General features: G+C 51.2%; 2 long non-coding RNA genes across 2 annotated transcripts in view; both read left to right on the top strand.

The window, feature by feature from the left end:
* The window catches only part of LOC127687090 (uncharacterized), a 375067-nt gene that overhangs the window by 82942 nt on the left and 268860 nt on the right, over positions 1-23265 (top strand). The gene's annotated exons all lie outside the window — the stretch shown is intronic.
* On the top strand, positions 19820-21670 carry LOC127687091 (uncharacterized). The gene is made up of 2 exons (XR_007978320.1): positions 19820-20030; positions 21002-21670. It is a non-coding gene; the product is annotated as an uncharacterized LOC127687091 (long non-coding RNA).

A 23265-nucleotide genomic window follows, 5' to 3' on the forward strand; every position in this document is an offset into this window, starting at 1 on the left:
AAAACATAAAATATTTTCATCTTGGCTCTCTGGCTTCCTTGGACTTTGAGCCCAGAGGCTTTTGTTCTTAATTCCTGTCTTCTTTTGTGCAGCTCCGGGGAAAATAATTACCAGGATGGTGCTTTGAAACTCATCCCTGGCTAGAGCCATAGGAAGGTGCTATCCTTTGTGTCTGTGCTGAAATTCCGTCTCGTGGATGCAGAGCTCAGAGGCTGTGGGCTTTCCCTTACTCCCCAAACCTAGGTGGGCCCCAGAAAACAGATTTTCCGACACTCAGTCTTACCTCTCTTCTGTGAACTGAGGCTACAGTCCCAGGTGGAGCGGATCCTGCTTCAGAGAGGAACAGTGAAGGAGCCCTGGGGGAGGAAGCTGCCCCCAGGCACGTACAGCCCGCCAGAGAGGCAGCCCCTCACCCACTCACCCCCAGCCCTGGCCTCATCCCCAGCTTCCTAGGTTTGCTCTGTGGCTGGTGTTCCTCCCTCTACTGCCCTGCACAGAGCAGGCAGGCAGGATAAAGAGAGGATGGCTAAGGTCACTGTTCACAACCTTCTGTCCTGAGGCAGCTTCTCCCTGTGGGTGCCTGGCAGCTAGGGATACACCCTCATGTGTCCCTATGCTGCTGCCATGCCACCAAAACATGCCTCTAGGGACTATGGTGGGCTCATGGGGGTGGGGGTGGGGTGGGTGGAGAAGTGAAAGGAAGGAGAAGGGGGGTGGTAGCACCAGCCATCCTATGGCACTACCCACAGCCAGGCCAGTAGCCAGGGGTTCAATCCAGCTGGTTAGAGTGCGGTGGTGGCGATGTTGGTGGCAGTGGTGACGGTGACAGCAGGCTCAGAGTCACAGGCTGAAGATAATAGGCAGGCTTTCAGTCAGCCTTTGTTGTTGATGGTTTTGTTTTTCATTTTGAGACACGGTCACTATGAAGCCTAAGTTGGCCTCCAACTCATGTCAGTTGTCCTGCCTCAACCTCCTGAGTCCTAAAATTTAAGTATGAGCCATCTTAATTAGTGCCATTCATCTTTTAGTGAACAATGCTATCATCATCATCACTAGGTTTTGTGTGTTTCTTTTTGGACAGGATTTCACTATCTAGTCCTGTATGTCCTACAACTCACTGTATAGACCAAGCTGTCCTCAAGTTCAGAGATCCGTCTGCTTCTGCCTTCTGGGTACTGGGATTGCTTCTTAGCACCACTGTAAAGTAGGATCTGGTGCAGACATCAATACATAGTTTCAACAAAGAATTCTTTTTAAAAAAGATTTATTTATTTATTTTATGTATATGAGCACAGTATAGCTGTCTTCAGATGCACCAGAAGGAGGCATCGGATCCCATTACAGATGGTTGTGAGTCACCATGCGGTTGCTGGGAATGGAACTCAGGACCTCTGCAGTCAGTGCTCTTAACAGCTGAGCCATCTCTCCGGCCCCTCAACCAAGATTTTTAAGTCAGGGCTGGAAGGGCTGGAGGGATGGTGGATGGATACTGCTCTTAGAAAGGACCCAAGTTGGACCCTAGCATTAGGCAGCTCACTACTGCCTGTAGCTAACTCTAGCTCCAAGGTATCCCATGCTTCTGGCCTGTGTGGACAAGAACAGTCATGTATACATAGGTTCACACAGATGAATACACACATACATGATTAAAAATAATACATCTTTTTTTCTTTATAGTGGGGCTCGAGAGATGGTTCAGCAGTTAAGATCATGTACTGTTCGTACAGAGAACCTGTAACTCAGCACCCACATGACAGCTCACAGTTGCCTGTACCCACACCTCTGGGCATCCAATATCCTCTTCTGGCCTCTAAGGGCTACTGCAGGCATGTTGTACATATGAATTCAAGCAGGCAAATACACGCACACATAAAATAAACAGATACAGCTGGGTGCTGTGTGTGCCACACGCCTTTAATCCCAGCACTTGAGAGGCAGAAGCAGGCAGACCTCTGAGTTTGAGGTCATCCTGGTCAACAAAGAGAGCTTCAGAGCAGCCAGGGATACAGAGAAACCATATCTCAAAATAAACCAACCAACCCAAACAAACAAAAACTGGAAAGAAATGATTCTAAAATCCCTGTTCTCCTGGGGTTTCCCTTCAAGGGAAGAAAAGACAGTCAGAACCCAAAATATATTCGATCCCATATCAGGTAGTGAAAATACACCAGGAAGGAGGCTGGATGAGGGAAAAGATGGCTGACAGTGCTGACAAGGAAAGCTTCTCACAGAATCATTAATCAGGATGGACCAGACGGCTCCGCGGGTCAAGGAGGCTTTCTGCCAACCTGCCAACCTGCACTAGATCCCTGGGGCCCATATGTGGTCTTACGGCCCCCATACATAGACATTGGTGTATACACACGCAAATGAATAAATATGACTGTAAAATTTTTTTTTCTTTAAAGAATCATTGGTCTGCCCCAAGAGCTGCAGGTAGCTGACTGGCATCTCCGAGAAGGATGCCGAGGTCAGGGTCACAGGAGCTGTATAGGCCACGAGGACTGGGAAGAGATGGAGACCCTGGGATCTGAGCTCAGATTCTGCCTGAGGTTTGTAACCACCACGGCATGCGATTGGAGAGGGAGGGGTTGGGGAGAGGAAAGAGGATATGAGAGGGCGGGTGGTGAGCTTTGCAATGGTGGCCATCTGTTTTCCAAGCTGAAAATCAGGACACGCTCTGAAAGGATTTTCCTGTTGCTAGAATTGAGAGCTGCCGTCTGGGAGAGGCGGTTTGGATGTTTGCCTGAAGGGTGGTATTTTTGAGACATTCCAGTGGCTTGTGGGGCCCATGAGACAGTCCAAGGGGAGGGCATTGCCGTGGCAACCACAGCCTGGCCACTGGGCCAGGATCCTGATGCAGGGCTACATGGGCCAGGACACTTCATTTTGGTTGTGAACCCAAGACATCAAGGGTCATGAAGATAAACCTGATCCGCTGAGGAACCCAAACGGGAGGGATGTGGAAGGGAAGGAGGCTGGGTGTGGCCCACATCCATGTTCTGGGCCAATCAAGGCAGTGGTCTGGCAGACTCCAGGAAGTGCTCCAGGACAAGTCTGCAGGCGACACGAGGAGAAAGTCAGGCTATATTATAATCTGATATTCACTTGAGTCTTCCCTCTGCAGCATTAGATTCCCCTGCCTTCCTAAGTCATGCGGAGACCACCGGATTGCTGGTTCATCTTTGTGGTGGGCAGAGATAGTGACCCTCTTCTTGGGTGATGCCTGGAGTTTGGTCGGAAGCTGCTCGGCTTGTGCATGGCTGCTTCGTAAGAGAAAGGATGTTGGTTGGTTCCCTCTGCCCAGTAGGAGGCTGAGGGCACGCCAGAATGTCGGGCTGGGCAGAATGGGGAAAATTAGAGGGCTTGGGAAACACATGACCCACTCACCCAGGGCTGATGCAGGTTCCCAGCCAAGCCCTGCTTGTGGGTCGGGGCTTTGTCAGCAACAAAAGAACAATACCCGCCCCAAAAGGCTAGGCGCTATGAAAGTACAAGCCCTCCCTCTCCTCCAGTGGCCAGCATTGTGTATCCAAATGGCCTGTTCCTCCAAGCCTTTCCTACCTGCTCTGTGTTCCTGAGAGCTGTCAGGTGTCTCCCAGACCTCAAACCTCCTGCTTGGTAATACCTTCCTGGTAAACTCAGCACTGCCCTGAGCTTCCTTAAAAAAAAAACAAAAACAACAAACAAACAAAACCCATTGCTTTTAAAGAAGGGAACGAGGTGGGGGCTGGGCATGTTGGTAGATGCTTTTACCTAGCAAACTAAAGCCCTTGGGTTCAAACCCTAGCAAGGCCAAACCCAGTATGGTGACTCATCTGTAATCCCAGCATTTCAGAACCTAGAGGCAGAGAGGTCAGAAGTTCAGGGTTATCCTAAACTACAGACCAAATTTGAGGCCAGCCAGAGAAACATGAAACCCTGTCAAAAAGAAAAAAAGAAAAGAAAAAAGAAAACCTTTTCAAAGCAGGAAAGAGCTAGAAGACATCTGTCTCCCCAGCTCTCCAACTTGCATCGACTTAGTTTTCTCCCTCAGGCTTGGCCATGGCTGGGCCAAGGAGAGCTGGATTCCCGCCCAGCTTTTTACCAATAATTCACCACGTGACCTTACGCTTCCTCTCTGAGCCTCCTCGCCTTCATTTGTAAATCGAGGGGTTCAGACTAGACCGATTCTCAGGTCTAATCCTGACCTCTGAACGATTGTATTCATTGATCTTTTCTGCTGGTTCATTCATACACAGCACTTCCTCTTCCTGACATAGTATTTTTTTAAAATGTGTTTGTTTACTGTCTCTCTTACTCCGCTTCGGTTCCTTGCTCCCCGAGGGCAGGAGATTTTGCTTGTTTTAGTCACTGCTAGATTCCTGCCATCTGTAAAAAGAAAAGGAAAAAAAAAAAGAGGTGAGTTTGTGTCTGTGCTCTGGAAGTAAGCGGAGGTCGCACACTTAGAATCCAGAAAGGGACGTCACTGAATGCGTCCTTCCTAGTTGTAGTCAAGGTAAGAGCTTAGCTCTCGGCAGTGAGTATCTGGAGTGGAGGGTTGCTTGGAAGACAGCAGCCACGCCCACCTGGCCCCGCTGGCAAGCAAGCCAGGACTCCAGACTCCACTCAGACCTCCTTTCTGTTTAGCCCCTGCTTTCCGTGAGAAGGGGGACAAAAAAAAAAAAGGAGGGACTTGGCTTCAGAGTGGGGCGGGGCTCTCTCCACCCAGTACGGGACAAACACATCTGTTGGGTACTGGCCCTGTGCCAGAGTGGACACTGCTGACCAGCATGTGATCTGCTGGCGTTAAAGCCAAGGCTGTGCCCACCAGGCTGACCTCCATGACCGGACACGGAGTTGGGAACTGTCCGCTCTCTGTCCCTGGAGCTACCCTGTGTCTAGATCCGATTTGGGGCTGCGAGTCTGGTTTGCAACATTACGCCAGGATGGATATACAGCAGGATTGAAGGCAGGGGGGAGACGGGGTCTGTCTAGTCCGTGAGTGCTGATTCCGGAGCTACCAGCCCTCAGTAGAGATGACCTTGAAGTTTAGTTGACTAGGATCTGAAATCGTACTCCATCATTTCTTTGCTGGGCAGTCTTAGACCTGCTTCTTGGCATCTCTGGTCCTCCGTTTCATCCTTTAAAAATGGGGATGGGGATCAAGGGGATGTCGAAGTTCTATGAGGATTTAAAGAGCATCTGTGCACCAGGCTTAGCCCAGAGCCTGGACACACCGGGAATGCTCTGTTATTATAATTAGAGAGCAGAGGCCACCCCCTTCCCTATTCTCACTCCTCAGGGATCTCCACCCCCTCTCCAGCTCCATTTAATTCTGAGTGTTTTAGGTCATTCTATGGCTGGCGGTCTGCCAAGGCTCTGACAAAGACAGGAGTTCCTGCCCATTCATCCTAATGCAAGTTCCTGCGTTTATGATAATAGGGGAAATGCATGAAAGGGCTCACTGCCTGTGGAGGGGAAATCGGCTTAGAATTGAAAACCGAGCCCTTCCTAGGCCCAGCTCTCCCCTCCCAGCGCTTTGGCTGGGGCGACAGAAGGGAGGGTGGCTGGGAGGAGCCGAGAGGGGAAGAGGGCGGTGAGGCAGAACTCACTGAAGGGGACCGAAGGGCAGGGAGGGGGCCGAGGGAGAGGGCCCGGATCGTTCGGTGAATGGGTTTCAGGGTGGCTGAGGAAGCCTGCCAAAAAGGCGGAGTGAAAAGGCCAGACCCTGCGAGGCGCAGCGCTAGCGGTTTCCATGGCGACCCCAGCTGCCTCTGGGCCCCGGTGGCTGGTTGGCTGGCTCCACGGCGGGGGCCTCGTCTGCCACCACATGGTTACTCAGCTTGAAAAAAAGGCAAAGAAAATCTGAAGGGTTGTCTAGGCCCCGTCATTGCCGCCGTGCTCCGGGCCTCACGGGAGTGGGATCCTGAGGCCAGAGGATGCAGGTGCATCTGGTCGAGCAGAGGGGGTCTGGAAAGCAGGGACAGGGTTTGGAGCCATGGATGAGAAATACTAGGAGAGTACTAGGAGTGAGATAGAGAAACAGAGACAGAGAGATTGAGAGGAACACACACACACACACACACACACACACACACGAGGTGGGGGGCCGGGGCGGGGGGGGGGCTCTGTTGGTAGAGTCCTTGCCTACACTGAATAGGGCCCTGGGTTCAATCCCCAGCACTTCATACATTAAGTGGTGTTCTATACCAGTAATCCCATCATTTGTGAAGTGGAGGCCTGCAGATCAAGGTCATCTTTAGCTATATACCACGTTAGCAATTAGATATTTAAAAAACATTTTAAAGTGTATGTGTGTGTGTTGTTGTTGTTGTTTACATGAGTCAGAGACTGAGGATCTCTTGGAGTTGGGGTTGCAGGCAGTTGTGAGCTACCTGATAAGAATACTAAGAACTGAACTGGCGTCTCCTCTGGAAGAACAGCTGGCCCCAGCAGGTTAGGATTGTTCAACATGGAGAAACCATTGGTGAGGCTGGGGAGATGCCTCGGTGGGTACAGGCATCTACTACCAAGGCTGAGGAGCTGAGCTGCATCTTAAGGACCCACAGTGGTTGGTGGAAGGCGAGAACTGACTCCCGGAGCTGGTTCTGTCTTTGGTGTCCACACAGAGAGGTAAATATATGAAAGCAGAGTCAAGGCAGAGGCGGGGCTGGAGAGACGGCTTGTGGGTTAAGAAGAACACTGGCTGTTCGTCCAGAAGAACTGGGGTTTAGTCTCAGCACCCACAACTCCAGTCCCAAAAGATTTATTTGATGCCCTTTTCTGGTCTCTGCAGGCACCAGGCATAGACAAAATACATACACTTATATGCTAATAAAATATCTATATACAGGAAAGTAAGAGATAAAGGTTAAAACATTAAGAATAAAATGAAAGCCGGGCAGTGGTGGTGCACGCCTTTGATCCCAGCACTTAGGAGGCAGAGGCAAATGGATTTCTGAGTTCGAGGCCAGCCTGGTCTACAGAGTGAGTTCCAGGACAGTCAGGGCTACACAGAGAAGCCCTGTCTCAAAAAAACAAGAGAGAGGAGAGAGAGAAAGAGAGAGAGAGCGCGCTGGAGCTATTTAGCTAAGAGGCAGAGCACTCACACAAGCCTTGGGGTCACCACCCAGCACCCACTCTTGGTTTGGCAGCTCCGTCACTGCTGCCAGGTTGCTGCTCACTTGCTTATGGGTGGGAGGAGCTGGAGACAGGATCTCCCTGGTGTTACCCAATCACTAGTTTCAGTTCTAGAACAGTCCTAGGAAAATGAGGAACCAGTAAGCCACCTGAACCAGCCAGTTTTCCTTAAATGCACATCCCCTCTGACGGGGCTCAGAGAATGGACTGGCTGGTTTTGTGTCAACTTGACACAGGCTGGAGTGATCACAGAGAAAGGAACCTCTCTGGAAGAAATGCCTCCATGAAATCCAGCTGTGGGGCATTTTCTCAATTAGTGATCAAGGGTGGAAGGGCCCAGCCCATTGTGGGTGGTGCCATCCCTGGGCAGGTAGTTTGGGGTTCTATAAGAGAGCAGACTGAGCAAGCCAGGGGAAGCAAGCCAGTAAGTAGCATCCCTCCATGGCCTCTCTGCATCAGCTCCTGCTTCCTGACCTGCTTGAGGTCCAGTCCTGTCTTCCTTTGCTGATCAACAGCAATGTGGAAGTGTAAGCTGAATAAATCCTTTCCTCTCCAACTTGCTTCTTGATCATGATGTTTTGTGCAGGAATAGAAACCCTAAGACAGAGAGCCCCAGGGCATTTTAATATTCTCCTCTCTGGGTTCCGGTGGGACCTGTGCCAGGGCACTCTGTATTACCCAGCAGACCCTTGCTGGTGTTCACCGGTGCCAGGCCTCATTAGGATGCTGCAGATTCAGCCAGAAGTGGGACAACAAGGTTCCCGGGCTCCTATGGGTGTTTGTAGCCCGACCACTGCATAAATGAATGAATGAATGAATGAGTCCTTAGAATGAATAAGGGGCTGGAATATAAAGAAATCTGGCAAGCTGAGCATGGTGGTCCTGCTGTCATCCCAGCCCTTGGGAGATGGAGGCAAACAGAGCAGGATGTCAAGGCCATCCTTGACTTCATAGCCAGTTTGAGCCAGTCTGCATGACCGGAAACTCCCTCTTCTTTAAAAAGAATGTATCTTGGCATTCCATGCACAAATAATTTAGCGTAATTAGAAAAGTTTTTTTTGTTTTGGTTTTTCATAACAGGGTTTTTCTATGTAGCCCTGGTTGTCCTGTAACTCACTCTGTAGACCAGGCTGGCCTCTAACTCAGAGATCCTCCTACCTCTGCCTCTACCTCCCAAGAGCTGGGATTAAGGCCTGCATCACCACCACCTGCCTGAGAATATCATTTTGAGAAGGTGGTGACTGGGCTAAAGAGATACAATCCCCCGAAGAAAACAAGCAAACAGGGGTTGGAGAGATGGCTCAGTGGTTAAGAGCACTGACTGTTCTTCTACAGGTCCTGAGTTCAATTCCCAGCAACCACATGGTGGCTCACAACCATCAGTAATGGAGAATCTGATGCCCTCTTCTGGTGTGTCTGAAGACACCCACAGTGTATTCACATACATGAAATAAATAAATAAATCTTTAAGAAAAGTAAACAAAACTAAGCTGAAAACAAGAGAGGGTATTATTCTAGGGGAGACCTGAGGTTGTCATGCAAATGACAAGTACAAAGTTTTCCCAGGAGAGGGTTCTGTTGCTGGGAAGAGACACTATGATCATGACAATGTTTGTTTGTTTGTTTGTTTGTTTGTTTAAGAGACAAGATTTCTCTATGTTGTGGCAACTCCTATAAGGAAAACATTTCCTTGGAGCTGACTTACAGTTCAGAGGTTCAGTCCATTATCATCTTGGCAGGAAGCACGCTAGCATTCAGGCAGACCTGGTGCTGGAGAAGGAGCTGAGAGTTTTACATCTGGATCTGCAGGATGAAGGAAGGAAGTACCGCACTGGGTGTGGCTTGAGTATCTGAGATCTCAGAACCCACCCTCAACAAGACCATACCTGGTAATAGTGCCAGTCCCCGATGGATGACCAAGCCTTCAGACATACGAGTCTGTGGGGACTTTTCTATTCAAACCGCAACAGGGAGCCACACGTGCAAGGGTCCCGAGGCAAGAGGAACATGTTTGGAAGGCTGCTAGTCAGGGGATTGAGCAGGGCCAGTCGTTGAAGGGCTTTTTGGCCCAGAGGATAGTTTGTATAACCCTTGTGAAGTTTGCTCAGGGGACTGACGGGACATGGCAACACTCTGGCTTCTAATGGAGAAAGGGTAGGGGTGAGGTGGGCTACAGGAAGGTCTCTGGAAGTAGGGAGCAGGTGGGAAGAAGTGAGAGGTGGGGAATTTAGACCTTGGGAGGAGCTGGAAGAGAACATAGATCAGGAAAGTTGGTTCTGAGGGACAGTTTGTGGGCTGGGGCAGGGAAGGAAGAGTCACAGTCTTTAGGTTTCAAGTTGAAGGGTCCCAGCATGCATGATAGATAATACAGTGTCCACACTGTCAAAGAAAGCCCCCAACTCACCACAGAGCCTACAAGGACAGACCTGTCAGAGTCCGTGTGACTGGCACTGTACACAGAAGTGGGAAACACAGTGTCACAGGAGTTAACATGTCAACCAGTTAGGCGTGGTTTCTGTTGTTCCTGTGGAGCTTTTGCTCTTCTTTTTGTGAGACATGATCTCACGTGGCCTGCATGGGTCTTAAGTTTGACAGGTGTGTAGCACAGGCTGGCCTTGAACTCCCATTCCTCCTGTGGTAGAGACAGTGCTAAGATCTGAGGCATCTGCCTCTGTACTTGGCTGTAGCATGATGCTCCCTGGAAAGACTCAAGGCCTTAGAGCCTTGCTCCTGCTGGGACAACCTCTGGTGACTTTGGTGACCTTTCCTTGGGGCTTGAAGCCTCAGTTTCCCACAGCTGGAACATCTGCATTTGGTAAGAAGAAAGTGAAAAGATGGGTGGACAGGATCAGCCCGGCACGATATGGCCCATAGTAGGCGCTTTAAAATCATCACAGAGACCAGAACTAGTCTCTAACTTGTGGCGATTCTCGTGGTTCTTCCTAAGTTATGGGTTCTGGCTCATAGTAGGTGCATGAGGAGTTGTTTTTGTTGTTGTCTGTTTATGTTCTTCTGCAACTTTCTTTTTCTCCACATAATAGCAGAATTGCTTATGGCTTGTGTGAGTGCAGGGTGTGTTTCTAAGGTGAACTCAAAACAAAATGCATTAGGCACCCAAACCACCTTTGCCAGTAGGACCTAAAATTTGCATTTTGTAATAACATTAAGAGAATGCAGGTCAAAGGTTAAGATGCTGAGCTGGGGACCTAGTTAGCCTTGGTGGAGTGGGAAGCCTCCCTGGGGTGGCTCTTCTACCTTCCCTGGCTGAGGGTAGAGTTGGAGGCGATGCTGGCTGTGTCTCAGCAGGATGCAGTCCAAGCTTCCCAGATTGGGGCCCTGCAGAGAGCTGGGAGAGAGGAGGAGACTGCCTGGGGCCCTGGGGGGCCGAGGAAGGCCGAGGCTGCCAGCTGACCCTGTTATTTTTAGCTCTGGAATGCCCCCCCCCCCCCTGAGCTCCCTTACCTTCTGTTTATCTTGCTTTTGAGTCCTGATTCCCTCTGGCAAGTGTGTATCAGGGGAGAGCATGGGGACCTGATATGGGGAAAGGTGGGAGAGACAAGAGACTAGCTGGTTGGGTGGTTGGGTACTCCCTTCCCCCTCCACCATCCATCCTGGACTGCCTTTCCTCCTTTCTTTCCTTTTTTCTTTTCCTTCCTTTTCTTTTTTGGAGACAGACTTTCAGGATTCTCCTGCCTCAGCCCCCAGAACAGTGGAGTTGTGAGCATGGGCAGTACACCACACCAGGGTCCTCTCCTTCCTTTCTGTTTGGTGAAATGGAGACCACCACTCTCTGGGAAACCTTGGCTCCCGTTCAGTTGTGCAGTCAGGCACAGGCCCTTCGCTGAGCGCCGCCAGGCTCCCCCATACCCCTTACAGGACCTCAGGACACACAGTGGCTCTCTTGAAGAGCAGCAGGAAACACTAGACTGAACACAGTCAGCTGGGAGCCTGCCCTTTCCTCTATGAAGTTGAGAGCAACACGGAAATAGGGAAATCTCCTGACGCTGGAACATTGTTGACTAAGTATCAGGCAGTTCTACCTACGGTCAGTCACATGACAATGGCCAAGGGTACTGAGGGCCTGGAGTCTCCAGGGGTCTTTGTAGGTCACTCAGAAGAAGCCACTCCCTCCTCAGAGGGCTGACTTAGTCAACGCCAGATCTGAGAAGGTTCTACTTTGGAATGATAAGGAACTATCATCCATTGCTTTTCTTCCTATACCCTTCAAAAAAAAAAATCTCCTCTAATGCTAAAAGTGAGGGGTTTCTATGGAGACAGTTACCTCCTGTCCCCAGTCAAAGACTAAGACCTCAAGGGCACAGATGCCAAGCTGGTGGAGGGCAGTACTGCTTTGATACTCTCCTGAGGACTTTCTCAGGGAGTCAGACTCCTCCTCCTGTCCTCTCTTCTCAGGCTGAGCCCTGTAACAGCTGGTCAGCACATACCTCAATTGTCCCTCTGTTGAGGGGACAATGGGAGGATTCTGGCTGCTGATGTGGCCAGTGTTGTCAGTCCAGAGCTGGACAAACACTCCAGACCCAGAAATGACCTGAGGGCCCTGTGTACTGTGGCATGTGTCCGTGGGCATGCCCAGGGCAGATGTGGCAGAGGACAGGCCGGGGGCAACGTCATCAGGACAACCTCTTGCCCCTGGGCATGGCGCCAGGGTCACTTAGAAGGAAAAAAAGGTGACAGCTGCCACATCCCAGGAAAGGCATTGACCTTTAGAAAGGGAGACAGAAATAGCCCAGGGTGAGAGAGGGGTGGGGGTTGGGGGGACGGACATGCTTCTGTGTGGGAGAGCCGTTCAGGCTGGCAGGGCAGGCACGGCACTTGGCAGGAAAGAGCCACCTCAGCATCCCTTGTGCCAGGCACCCTGCTGGCTAGGCCTCATGCCACTTCCTCAGTTTCCAGCATCCACTCTGCAGGTGGCTTTTGTCTTTGTTTAGTGCAGAGGAACCTGAGACTGAGAGGAAAGGCCAAACCTAGAAGAACAGAGCTGGAGCGCCCCAGACCTAGCTGCTCTGACCTAGCCCTTTGCTCCAAGGCCACTGCCCTCCTGGAGTGCACCTAAGATGCTGTATAGGAGAAATGAAACCGTACTCAAGCCTGACCTGACTTCCCTTAAGGTCTGGAGGCCCCAAAAGGCCACTTCAAGTACTGTGGTTTATCAGATGGACTTAAGCTTTTATCTCTAGATATATAGGACCAATTTTCCTCCCTCTCTTGCGGGAGGGAGAAAGGGAAAAAACCAGGAGTTCTTCAGCCCACCCCCTACTCGAGGGTGCCAAACTCCCTGCTGGACTGAGCCCTAGAAACCCTTCCCCAGAGGCTGTGGCAAGGACACACCAGGGACCGGCCCTAGCTCAAGCTGATGTCTGGATAGTGCGTGTAACAGGCTCAAAATAACCCGCGAGGATGGGCTGCCTCCTCTCCTCCCCTGCGGCTCCCAGCCTCAGCAGCTCCAGCTGTTTCTGCTTATCTGAAGCCAGGGAGGCTGGTTGCCTGGATACCAGTGCTGCTGATTAGCAGTTAGGTCCTTCAGTGGCAGACAGAGATGCAGCCTCCCCAGCCAGCTAGGCGTGGCATCCCTACCCCCGCAGCTCTGGCTCTAAGAAGGATTGGAAACTGGGTTGGGGGTGATCTCTGCCAGTAATCATCTCTAAGGGGCACTTTTCAGAGGGGAAGCTAACCCTGCCTTTTGCTGCTGCTGTGACCTTACATAAATAAGCCTTTCTTTCTTTCTTTCTTTCTTTCTTTCTTTCTTTCTTTCTTTCTTTCTTTCTTTCTTTCTTTCTTTCTTTCTTTCTCTCTCTCTCTCTCTCTCTCTCTCTCTCTCTCTCTCTCTCTCTCTCTCTCTCTCTCTCTCTCTCTCTCTCTCTCTTTCTTTCTTCAGTTTTTCGTAGCCCAGGCTGGTCTGGAACTGGCTGTGTAGCTGAGGATGTTCTCGTCTCCATTCTCCAGATGCTAGGATGGCAGTGCTTGCCATCTTACTAGTCATTTTGACATCTCTGAGGGGTTGTTGTTGTTGTTGTTTTGTTTTGTTTTGTTTTCCCCCAGAAGGGAGATGCAGAGCCTCTAACCCAAGAAGCTATTACAGAGTAAATTCAGTGATTGGATGATGGCTGGATAAGCATGAGGTGTGAGTGCTTCCTCCAGCTTAGTTAGGCTCTTTCTGGAACCTTCTGACTATGTGTGCACCGAAAAAGCTAAGGGAGGCTGCTGGGTGGTGGGGGTGGGGGGGACTTTGGAGCCAGTCTCATGGCTTCCCCTGTCTCCAAGGAAGGGGCTATAACACGGCATTGTCATGACATGACCTGTGACTGGGTGTACAGGGCTAAGCTTCAGGGTGCACGCAATGGGGGATGGGCTGAGAAAAACCAGGCAGGACAGCAGGCCACTCGTCCCAGTGGGAGCCCAAAAGGAGGACAAGATTGGCATCAATCCTTATGAAAGCTCCTGTCTGGCATCCATTTCCTGCCAAGGGAATGGGTCAGGCTGTTGGACTGCAAGCAGAAGACCAAGGCATAGAGGAGAACAGGACTCAGTGTTGCCAGCTGCTCACTGTGGCCTGTCACAGGCCTGGGACAGGACAAAAGGCAAGGCCAATGGACTAGACATGTAACCCGAAGGGGAGGGTGTTCTGGTATCCCCACATCTAGTGGTCCTGCTGTGTTCAAAGATGAGCCAGACAGACCCCAGGGATAGAGGGCAGCTGGGATGGAGTACTGACTTTACTTGGTGAAATTAACTTTTCCAGCTCATTGCCCAGTTCTCTAGAGCCCCTGTCCAGTGTGCCAGTCTGGTGCAGTAGGCAAGGGGACAGGACAGGAAGCAACAGATGATCACAGGCCTATGGGGAGCCTCAGGCCTGTTGGGTCTCTCTTCTTAATCCTCTACATGTAAAGGGCAGGGAAGAAAAGGCTGGAGGAGGGGCTGGGTATCATTCACCAGGGCCTCTACCTTGTCTCTCTCTGAATGGGGCAGTGAGATCAGCCTATGCCGGTTGGTAGCGGAGAGGAACCCATGAATAATGCAGGCAGGAGTGAGGCTTCTAGAAAATGGTTACCATTTCATCAAAGCAGTGAACGTGCCTCGAATACAAAATGGAGTGAGGCTGGAGCTACGGCAACAGGGAGAGCTCGGGCTGCCTTTGGGACATCAGTCTGAGGGCGCTGAGACTTCAGCTGGGCAGAGTTGCCAAACTGCTGGAGGCAGGACTTCCATACTAAGGCAACAGCATCAGCAGGAGGTGAACCTCCTCAAGGAAATGGAGGGGCTCCCTCAGAAGTGTGTATGTCGAGGCAAAACGTGGATGGATGGATGGATGGATGCATGGATGCATGGATGGATGCATGGACGGATGGACTGAAAAACTTTTAGCTGCTTGGGATTTTTATACTGGAAAAAAACAAGAGGTGTGGGGAACAGGGATTGCTTAAGACTCTAATGAGTGTTGCATGCCCATGACCCTAGCACTTAAGAGGTAGAGAGAGGAGAATCAGGAGCTCAAGGCTATCCTTGGCTACATATCCAGTTGAAGGCCAGCCTGGGCTAAATAAGATACTACCTTTACAAAGAGATCTTAAAAGGAGGGATTAGATTATTCTCGGTTACAAAAAAACTCCACCTCCCAACAGACCTCACAAAACCCTCAAAAGGATGTCTGTGAACTTCCTTTGAGTTCCATAGGAATCCATGTAAGGATTTCTTCTCCCCAGAGAGGGTTTCTCTGTGTAGCCCTGGCTGTCCTGGAACTTACTCTGTAAACCAGGCTGCCCTCAAACTAAGAGATCCATCTGCCTCTGTCTCCCCAGTGCTGGGATTTAAGAAAGGCTGCATGGGGCTGGAGAGATGGCTCAGTGGTTAAGAGCACTGACTGCTCTTCCAGAGGTTCTGAGTTCAATTCCCAGCAACCACATGGTGGCTCACAACCATCTGTAATGGGATCCAATGCCCAGTTCTAGTGTGTCTGAAGACAGCTACACTGTACTCATAAAAATAATAAACAAAATAAATAAAGCTTGAGAGAGAGAGAGAGAGAGAGAGAGAGAGAGAGAGAGAGAGAGAGAGATTGCACCACTCCCTCTCAGCTCTGTGGAAGGATCTTAACGAGACAAGAATAATTTTGAGTATAAGCTAACCGTGACACTGTCATCACATTGCTGTGGGACGTCCAGAAGCCTGACAGAACTTGGCTTCCAGGCCCAATTGGTCCCATGGTGATTTGAGGGTGGGAAATACAGGGCTCGCGTCAAGTTATTGGAGTGACCAAGGTAAGAGGCTGGCAAGGTACAGGCCCTGTGGAGGCCTTCAGGAGGCACAGGCAACCATTCTTGATGGCATGTTGGAGGGCAGGAGAGAAAGGCGTGTCAAAGGAAGCCTGTGTGTGTGCATGCCTCTGTGAGTGGGTGCAGTGTGCTACCTTGTGGGAGAAGTGCTAGGCAGAGCTCTGAAGCTGGACCTCAGGAGTGTGGACAGGTGACATCCATCCTGTCTTCAGGGCCACCAGAAAAAGGGACCAGGTGAAAAATGGATAACGGCAAAGTTCTTCCATCTGGGCCCTTAGCTGTGGCTAATTCTGTCACTTAGACAGGGGAGATCCTATTAGTTTTGGTTCCTGAGTCTTCATGAGCCCAGGCTATCAGAAATCTTTTCTCCTTGCCTGCACACATGCCTTTGGGTTGTTGCCGCTGCTGTGGCTGCTTCGAGAACGCTTTCCCATAGGAATGCCCCAGGAGAGAGACTTTCTCCTCCCACCGGCTCCTCTGCTGCCAGCATTGAGCCCTGAGGGGCGTCACATACGTGGGTGTTCCCAGCAAACTCCCGTGGGTGCCCCTGGGGTGTTGCTCCGGGAGGTGGGATGGCACTGGTAGAGAGTGTAGTCTCTGGGGGAGCTGGGGCTGCTTTCCTGTGGAACTCAGATCATGGCAACACCCCAAAGTACACAAACCTAATCCAATCACAGAAGCAAAGACCTGTGCAGAGAGGCAGCTCATTGACCGGCCTAAGTGAAGGAAGGGAGAGAGAGCACAGAGATGGGGGTGGGGGTGGGGGTGGGGGTGGGGATGATAGCACGCTGGAGTCTGTTTGAGGAAGCATAGAGGGCGGGAGAGGTTACAGAGCAGTGAGCAGGAAGGTCTAGAGGAGGTGACGAGGACCTGGCAGGAGGCAGAGGGTCCCAGTGACCGGGAATGATAGGTGGGCGCCAAGCCCAGTAGCAAGTAGGGGAATTCAGGACAAAGGAGTGCCCGAGGGTCTGGCAGGTAAATGTCACTTGTCCACACATTCTTCATCCTTTGCTGTACTGACGGTATTCTAAGGGGGGGAGGGGGCTCCAGGCTCACAGAAGGGACACAGCCCTGGCTCTGGAGTAGTTCCCCAGAGTGGGCAGACCGCAAAATCAAGACAGGCCTGCAGAAATGGCCTCCTGACTCACTCAGTCTGGAAGGTTGTGAGGGTGGGGACCGTGTCCTAGAGATAGACGATGGGCTCTAGGGGGAAGCCACGGCTATCCAGGTAAGGAAGGGACAGGCGTGGAAGAGTTACAGCTCTGCAAAGGCAGAGAGACAGAAGAGAGCTGGGGAGCTTGCTGATGGCGCTGGAGGCCGTGACGGGGCTTAGCAGTAGTGACACGCGCCTGCGTACATGCGTAACTGTGTGCTCCTGCGTGTGGGCATGCCTCTGTGACCGTGCAAACGTGTGTATGAACGTGTGTGTTGCTGCATGTGTATGTACCTGCGTGCATAGCACGGCTTGGTGAAGAATGAGACGAGACGATGCTGTATGTAGTTCCGTGTGTGCTACTCCTCTGTAGACCTGCCTGCACCAGGCCACACTTAAACAATAGAGTGAGGTATGTGTTTGCATGGTGGAGACCAGAGCTGGCAAACAGCCAGGAGAGGGTGGTGGCGCCCGCCTTTAATCCCAGTACTCAGGAGGCAGAGGCAGGCAGATCTCTGAGATTGAGGCCAGCCTGGTTTAGAGTGAGTTCCAGGATAGCCAGGGCTACACAGAGAAACCCTGTCTTGGGTGGATGAAAGGGGCGGGGAGGAGGGGATGGTCTAGGTGCCTTGCTATATGGCAGAGCGCCTGTCAAGTACACATAAGACCCTGTGTTCAATCTCCAGTACTGTGGGGAGGAACAAGCAAGCAAAGCAATCTGAGACACACGCAGTTTCACTGTCAAGCAGTGCTTCTGTCCACTTGGAAGTCGGAATTGTGGACATTACTGGGAGACAAAGCTTTGCAGGGGAAATGAGGTGAAGCTGAGGTACAAAGATGGATGTCGTCATACGAACAGGCAACTCTCAACACAGAATCCTAAAGGGAAGCCCACAGGAGCTTCCAGAGGAGACATGGCTCTGGAATAAGGCTGCTCTAAGTCAAGCAAAGGCCCAGGCCTGCTGGCAGCTATCGGAGGGAGGAGGAAGAGAGGAGAGGAAGGAGGAAGGCTTCCTCTCTAGAGCCTGCAAGTCGAGTGTGACTCTGCCAGCACCTTGATGTCAGACTTGCAGCTTCCAGAGCGTTAAGTGCCTGTTCAAGCTTCCCAGTGTGTGTGTGTGTGTGTGTGTGTGTGTGTGTGTGAGAGAGAGAGAGAGAGAGAGAGACAGTTTACGAAAGCCTTAGGAACCCATCACATCCTTCCCACTTCAAAGAACCCAAGGCTTGCAGAGTAGGTTGAGGGCATGCCTGACTCAAGTCAGGTACTGCCTCAAAGCAGGAGGGAGAAAGGAAGGCAGTGCTTCTACAGGAGGCAGGTGAGCTGAGGTGGCAGGCCCTTGAGAAGGACATGCTGACAGTGATCATGGAGGGCCTTGACAGGAAGAGGGAGGAGTCTGAGAAGGCGAGCAGAGTTGGCAGATGAGCTCAGACAGGAAGGACATGTTCAAAGCTGACGGAAGGGCACAGAAGCAAGGGCAAGAATAAAGGAGCCACCAGAATAGAAGTGGTGTGCCGTGCTGCAGACTGCACGAAGCTGAGCCTCCTTGCGGCAGGGGCTGAGAGCAAAGCAGAATTTGGAAGGTGGGGGAGGTGGAACTGAGGAGTTTTTAAAGCATCATTAGAACCAGGCAGAACCGCTGAGGGCGTCATGAGCTGATTTAGACCTCACAGATGTGAGATATTCCTCAGGGCTGTTCATTGTTGTTCTATGTAGAGGTAATGGGGCACACATTTCCTTTGAATGTTTTTAATTGAAAAAATTTTTTAAAAAGTATTTTGTGCGTATGAGTGTTTTGCCTGCATGCATGTGTGTGCACTACGGCAAGCATGTGTGTACAGTGCCTGCAGAAGCCAGAAGAGGGCGTTGGATTCCCTGGAACTGGAGTTACACATGGTTGCGAGCCTTCATGTGAGTGCTTGGAATCGAATCCAGATCTTGTGCAAGATCACCCAGTGCTTGCTTTAAAAAAAAAAAGATTTATGTGAGTGCTCTATCTGTATGTACACCTGCATGCCAGAAGAGGGCATCAGATCCCAGGATAGATGGTTGTGAGCCACCATGTGGTTGCTGGGAATTGAACTCAAGATGTCTCTGCAAGAGTCCTATGCATTCCTGAGAGCTGTTTGGTAGGGGAGAGCAGGTACTGTATACCCTTGAGCAGACAAGTCCTCCTCTATCTGGGGAAGGTCATCCCCTTTGAAGACCGTGTGTACCTTTAAGAGAGATGCGCATGGAGCAGTGAGGGAGGGAGACACTTGCCTAGTTGGCCAGATCAGCCTCAATCAGCTCTGGTGATCAGTGGGGTAACAGATGTCACAACCACATTTCCTTGATGTCTGAATATAAAGGTTATCTATCTATCTATCTATCTATCTATCTATCTATCTATCTATCTATCTATCTATCTATCTGTGCATTGGTGCTTTTGCTTCCATGCATGTTTGAAGGCACCAGATTCCCTAGAATTGGAGCTACAGACAGTTGTGAGCTGCCATGGCGGTGCTGGGAATTGAACCCAGGTACCCTGAAAGAGCAGCCAGAGCTCTTAATCGCTGAACCATCTCTCCATCCCTCTGAGTATTCAGCCTTAACCAATGTCCTTTCTCTAGGTCCACCCCACTCCTGTTGAGACAGAGTCTTATGTAATCTGGACTAGCCTCCAAGTTGCTATGTAGCCAAGGATGGTGATCTTATGTTCCTGGTCTTTGTAGATCGTCTTTCTCAGAGCTGGGATTACAAGTATGCATGGCCGCACCTTGTTAACGAGACACTAGGGACACTGAACTCTGGCTTCATGCTAAGCAAGTACAACCCACCTTACTACATCCCCAGCCCCTCAGCTTTGTATTTGTTACAAAGTATCAAATGAGCTTCCCTTAACACATATGTTTTCCTCTACTGGGTCTCCCCAGTCCTGACCTTCAGCCCATCATTGTCAACTCTGGTGGCCTAAGGCAGAAGAACCTAGAAAAATCCAGGCAGCCCTTATGCCTGGTGGTGGCAGAGGGGTTTGTCCTAGTGTAACCTGCCTCTCCCTCTTGGACATTTCTTTGTTCTCTGTCTCTCTGCCACCAGAGTTGGCAGGATTCACCAGCTGGATGAGCCTGGCCTGGCCCTTGCCTCTCCTGCAGCCTGCGGGTCTGTCAGTGGGGCCAGGCATATACGGAAGACCCCTGGGTTACAGTAGTCTAGGGTAGTGACTGGCTCCTCCCAGTCACTGGGGCCTTCTCTCTGTTCCATTTCTCCAGTGTCCGGGTCACAACTCCAGTGTTGGCTGCAGGCAGAGGGAGAGAACCCAGAAGCTTGCCCTTGGCTGAGGACAGGGATCTACATGATGTCTTCTTTGACCTTGAGAATGCTCCTGCCTGCCCTGCCTGGCAGGAGCGGAGCTGGAACGTTCCCCTCTGGCAATGCTGTCTGAAGGCAGCTTCCAGACATCTTCCAGGCACTTTATCTTCTCTTCGTGAGTCAAATTCCCATCTGAGGCTTGAGGGTGAATGATGGGAATGAAGGTGCCCACACCTACCTTCAGGGGGCTGGGGTACTGAGAGGAGGGACTCCTGTTTGGGCAATGGGCCTGAGGCCTGAACCCCTGACACCGCTGTCAACCTTAATATAGGGCATAGGTCAGCATCTTTCACTCTTGGTCCGCCCGTAGCTGGGGAGTCATTTCTTCTCAGACCAAGAGCTCTAGCTCCCCCCACCCCATCTGCCTTGTGACCTCTGGGTATTTATTTTCTCTTTCTGGACCTCAGTGTGTGACAATGCAGGTTTATCAAACACTTCTTTGGCCTGCTGTAGCATCTATTGAGGAAAACTGAGGGTTTTGCTTGATCCTGGCCACATCTGAATCTTTTTTAACTTTTCCTGAGATCGATGGAATGAGTTATGTGTCTTCTGTTTTTTGTCATTGTTTGAGACAGGGTCTCCTCCAGCCCAGGCTGGCTTCGAACTTGCTAAGCACCGAGGATTATCTTGAATTTCAGATTCTCCAGTTTCTGTCTACCTCTGTAATCTATTAAGATTACAGGTATGGCCCTGGGCTTGGTACTTGACAGGCAAGCATGCCCAACTAAACTACATCACCTGAGCACCTCTTCCATGTCTGTCTGTCTGTCTATGTATCTATTTATCTATCTACCTATGTGTATCTCTGTCTGTCTGTCTGTCTGCCTGCCTATGTATCTATGTATCTACTTATGTATCTATGTAGCTATCTGTCTGTCTATCTATGTATCTATCTACCTATGTATCTCTATCTATCTATATCTATCTATCTATATCTATCTATCTATCTATCTATCTATCTATCTATCTATCTATCTATCTACCTACCTATCTATGTATCTACAAGCCAGGCAGGGTGATCAGAGAGACCCTGTCTCACTGTGAGTGTTCCATGGTTGCCCCCCCCTCCCCATCTGCTCTCCTCAGACCCCAGGCTTCGCTGATGTCCAGAAGGCAGGGTTCTTCCCTTCCACGGACAGTGGGAAGCATGGCCACCATTCCTACCACACAGCTGCTGCCAGTGCTCTTGGAGTGTGCCCAGCCCTCTCTCCAGCTCTGCCACCACCTACTTCCTCCCAAGAAAGAACGCTGCCTTCTCTTGCCTACGCCCCTGTGCTGGCAAGAAGCACACAGCGCCATTGGAAAGGTTCCAAGGCCCACACCTGGGTTGGCTTCTTCCTGGAACTAGGCCACATGCCTAGCAGCAGAAGAATATTTCTTATTGAGCTCTTTTTGTCTAGGGGACTCCAGGCTGTCTGTGTCCTCCTGCCTCCTTTTATGGTGCCTAGAAAGCTTATGGGGGAGTGCCCCCCCTGGGGGGCACAGAGAAACAGCCCGAGGCAGGGCCAGGCTGGCTCCTGAGGTGCTTGGAGCTTCTCAGGGTCCTTTCTTTGCACCCCAAGTGCTGTGAAGAAGGAGGGGGTGGTGAGGTGGCTGTGGAAGGACGAGAACGTGAGAAGAGAGAACCATTCTAGTTTCTATAGCAACCACACATGTGAGCCAGCTGCTGTCACCATGGAAACAAGGGGAGCCTGCTCAGAGCCTGCAATGTCTCAAGGGAAACACATTTTTTTTTGAAAAAAAAAAAAAACCTAACAACAACAGAAACGCAAACCTTTGATAAAAATAAAGAAAAAGAATAATGAAAGCCACCCTCTCCAGGCCTTGCTGGCACTGCGGCATGAGGTGACAAAGGAGGGGGGGGGATGCTGCTTAAGAAGGAGGTGTGGGCAGGAACATTTGCTGCTGTAGAGGGAGATTTGTTGAGTCAGTATTTCAGAGCTGAGTGGGGGGAGCTTTGAGCTCACCCTTGTTGATGGATGGGGGAGGCTGGGTGTGGGAGGGAGGCTGGGAGGGAGGTAGTGGCTCCTACCAGGGCCTCAAGGCAGGAAGAAATGCATGCAGGGAAACTGGTATCCCTGGGAGGAGGGAAGGGCTATTTGGAGTCTCCTGCTTAGGGTCATGTCAGGGAAGATCCATCAAGACCAGAGTTACTGAATGACAGGACTCTACACCATGGTAGGGCCCCACACCACAGGTGAGCAGAGTGCCCCTAGGACCACGCTGGACAACTGTGTGTGTCATCCTACGTGTGTACCTTTGCCCAAGCATCATGGCAAATGCACTTATCCCAAAGATGGGGATTAGGGCCCAGGAAGTTGCCCCAGGTGCCCCCAGCCTCTGTTGGAAGAGCTTGGAGGTACAGGGGGTGGGGGTGGGGTGGGAAATGGGGCATCTGCCAGGGCCGTGGCTGGGGCACACCTAATGGAAGATCAAGGACACGTTTTGGGGACCCAGCTCTGGCTGCGTCTGTGCGTCTTTGTCCCCAGAGCTCTTCTGTCCGCACTGGGGGGTTTTGTGTGGCTTCTACAGGAGTCCCAGAGGTGAGGGTGAGGAGCAGGAGAGACAGCGTGAGTGGACCGAGTGATAGCTTCGCGCTGCCCTCATCTTGCAGGAGCCAACGTTGTGCCTGCCCCCTGTCGCTGCGCTTCACCTCCTCGCTGCCTCTAACCCCCCCTCCCCGTTTCGGAGGTGCAACCACGTGGCTGGGTTACCATGGAAACAGTGGAGTTCCATTTGAAAGCACTGCTCAGTGTAATCTGAGATGGCTGTAGGGGCGGGGTTGGGGGGGTGGCTGGTGGCTGGTGGCTGGAGGAACATCCACACCTGTTCTCCCCCTCACCTCTTTCCTACAGGAACTGTCTGGGTTCCATTTGCCCTTGAGGTTCTTTCGGATAACCGTTCCGTGGTCCGGCCACAGACCCCCTTTGTAATCTCGGGTGGTAACCTGACAGGAGCATTTATCTCTATTGCATAACCCCTGGAGCAAAGAACCAGAATGTGTGTGGGGTGGGAGGGGATCTTGGGATTATTTGCGCAGAAAGGGCTTCACACCAGGGACCCAGAGCTCTAGAGATGGGATCGTGACACCCATCTTCCTTCCTCCTCATTGTATCACCCCAGCAAAAATTCTGGCCATTGGCTAGGAGCTGAAGCAGGCTAGGGACTGAGATCTACAGTAGACCAGGGAACTGGGCCTGATTTAAGGCAGGAGGTAAGTTTGCAAAGGCCTTGGTTAGAGCATCCCTCCCACCCCCAGGCTCCCGGGTGACCCTGTACAAGCCGGTTCAGGGCCTGGTTTTGGTCATGCCATAGGGCAGGGTGAAATCACTGGACACGCCTATAGTATC

This window comes from Apodemus sylvaticus, chromosome 6 (genome assembly GCF_947179515.1).
Source record: "Apodemus sylvaticus chromosome 6, mApoSyl1.1, whole genome shotgun sequence".
NCBI classification, from domain to species: Eukaryota; Metazoa; Chordata; class Mammalia; order Rodentia; family Muridae; genus Apodemus; species Apodemus sylvaticus.